We start from the raw sequence: 3,147 nt of genomic DNA, 5'->3' as shown, positions 1-3,147 counted from the left end.
ACTTTCAAATATTCTTTGGCTCCCCTTGTGTGGAATCAATAAATTTGGGTTGAATACTGTACCCTCGAAAACTGTTGCGATCCCCTATACTTGTGGGTAATCACCGCTGTCGGTGTCAAAACCGGCGGATCTCGGGTAGGGGTCCCAAACTGTGTGTCTAAGGTGGATGGTAACAGGAGGCTGGGGACACAATGTTTTACCCAGGTTCGGGCCCTCTTGATGGAGGTAAAACCCTACGTCCTGCTTGATTATTCTTGATAATATGAGTTGTACAAGAGTTGATCTACCATGAGATCGGAGAGGCTAAACCCTAGAAGCTAGCCTATGGTATGATTGTCTATTGTTCTATGGACTAAAACCCTCCGGTTTATATAGACACCGGAGGGGGCTAGGGTTACACAAGGTCGGTTACAAAGGAGGAGATATACATATCCGTATTGCCTACCTTGCCTTCCACGCCAAGTAGAGTCCCATCCGGACACGGGACGAAGTCTTCAATCTTGTATCTTCATAGTCCAATAGTCCGGCCAAAGGATATAGTCCGGCGCGTAGTGTTTTCTTCGGCATTGCAAGGCCGGTTTCTCCTCCGAATACACCACGGAAGAATTTGAATATAAGGATAGTGTCTGACCCTGCACAATAAGTTCCACATACCACCATAGAGAAAATAATATTTCCATAAATCTAATCTGCTGACACGTTTTGGCAGCATGACATCACGCCACGGCCTGATAATTATTTGAACCGTTTTTCTTTAACCAGCCCCGCACATAACGCGAGGCGGTTTCTTGACACGTCTTGTCAAAGCAGAGATCGTGTTCCCCTTGTTACCGGATTCTCATCAATAAAGACGTGGGTAACCCAACTGCGCCATCAATTACGGCGCTTGGTGGACAAGCGAGTTTTACCAGGCTAGCGGAGGCGCATAGTTTAGTCCGCCCTTATAAAGGTATAAGATCTCACCTTTTTCTACCCACACCTTCTTCCTCCTTGCTCATCCATTCTTGCGCACTCGAGCTCCAGCGCCCAAGTCCGCATCCTCCTCCTCAACTCTCTCCAAACATGTCCGGAGCGGGAGGCAAGTGGATCCTCCTCCGTCACGGAGGGGCACATCAAAAAGTTACGCAGAGCCGGATACTTAGCCGCAGATATCGCGCACCGGCTGCCAGCCACGGGGCAGGTCATCCCTACCCCAGAACCTCATGAGAGGGTGGTCTTCCTCCAGCACTTCGTCCGCAGACTGGGGTTTCCCGTCCATCCATTTGTCCGTGGCCTCATGTTCTACTATGGGCTGGACTTTCATGATCTGGCCCCGAACTTCATCCTCAACATCTCGGCGTTCATCGTCGTGTGCGAGGCCTTCCTCCGCATCCGGCCCCACTTCGGCCTGTGGCTGAAGACCTTCAATATCAAGCCGAAGGTGGTGGGTGGCCAACAAGAGGAATGCAGCGGAGCCATGGTGGGAAAGATGCCCAACGTTACATGGCTCGAGGGCTCCTTCGTGGAGACCATAAAGGGGTGGCAATCGGGGTGGTTCTACATCACCGAGCCACATGACACCAACTGGGTGGCGACCCCCAAGTTTTGTTCCGGAATCCCCACGCGGCTCACTTCCTGGAAGGAGAATGGCCTATCCTGGGGTTCATCGCTGGAGCTGGACATGTTCCATAAGTGTATCCGGAACATGACAAGCAAGAAACTTAAGCTTGTCAACATAGTCCAGGTCATGCTCTTCCGCCGGATCCTCCCGTGTCAACAACGGGATTTTATCTTATGGGAGTTCGACCCGACCCGGCACCAGACTCTAAGCGAGCTCTTCGACACGATGCACAAAGACGTCTTGAGGGTGTTGTTCAAGGGCGCCGAGGTCCCCCCCTCTCTCACCGAGGACTGCGGGCTAAGCGCGAAGCGCCCCGTGAATCTGGTAAGTTCTGTACATCTGGTAGGATATTTATTTCCTATAGCTTAACCATGTGCGGGGTCTGAGCTCCCATGCCTTTGATAGGACTGGGTGGAGGGATCGGATCAGATTGACTGTCCGGCCCCTCTGCCCGAAGACACTGCGGACGCTCTCCTGACGGAGATGCTGACTCCGGCTCCTTATAAGGTGCCGGAGAAGACCAAGAAGAAGGCCAAGGGAACCTGCAAGAGTTCCCGGCGCTAGGTGGTATTGGACTCATCGTCCGATAACTCCGCGACGCACTCCTCTCATGAAGATGAGGAGGAGGAAGATGAAGATGCTCCCCCTCCAGCCGGGGGAGACAAGAAAAGGAAGGCCGCCCCAACCGGGGAGGCCGAAGGGTCCAAGAAGGGAAGGACTCTCCTTATGGACTACTCCACCACCGCCGCCGAATGCAAAGACGAGTGGCTGCTCAGGGCCAAGCCTGTGGCGAAGTCGTAAGTATTCGGATACCAGAGTAACTCATAGCATACCTTTGTTGCACTGCTTCCCTTAACGCTGAATATGATTATGCAGACCTCCCCAAACCCGTATCGACGTATCCTCGTCGAACGGCTCCTTGGATTCGTCGGATATGGATAGCGATCCACTTCCGACCGCCTCCTCCCCTTGCCCTATGGACAATGCCGAGGTATTGTCTCAAGGGGCACAGAGCCGGGGGGAGACAGTCCCTGAGGCGCCTCAAGGCAACCTTCTGGACTCCAGGAGCAAAGGGAGCAAGGCTCGCGTGGGCTCCAAGTTCGGTTCTCAGCCGAACACCACGCTGGAACCTCCAGTGGTTCCGGACTCGGGCAGGCAGCCCCTTCCAAAAGGGGAAAGACGCCCGTGCCCGTGACCTCTGTCCATCCAGAGGCACCGGACAACCTGTTGGGAGTGCTTCGCGGCGCTTCCATCAACGAAGAGCACCACACTATTATGAGTGCGGTGATCAGGAAGGTTCAGTCAGCCAAGAGCAGACTGACTGAAGCTTGTGCCAGCCTTCTAACAGGATTTGAGGTAGGTATTTAAAATATAGGGAAAATATGACCGCATAGACAGTAGCCCCTGATGCTCTGTTTGGTGTTCACAAAGAAAAGCCGAATAGAGGATCAAATAATATCTGCAGGAGTCTAATATAAGTATGTCTTTATGCGTATGCAGGCTTCGCTGCTGGCCTCTGCCGCACTGACTGCGGAGGTCGCCGCACT

Source organism: Triticum dicoccoides, chromosome 3A (assembly GCF_002162155.2).
Source record: "Triticum dicoccoides isolate Atlit2015 ecotype Zavitan chromosome 3A, WEW_v2.0, whole genome shotgun sequence".
Lineage (NCBI taxonomy): Eukaryota > Viridiplantae > Streptophyta > Magnoliopsida > Poales > Poaceae > Triticum > Triticum dicoccoides.
Note: the sequence above shows the minus strand (reverse complement) of the source record.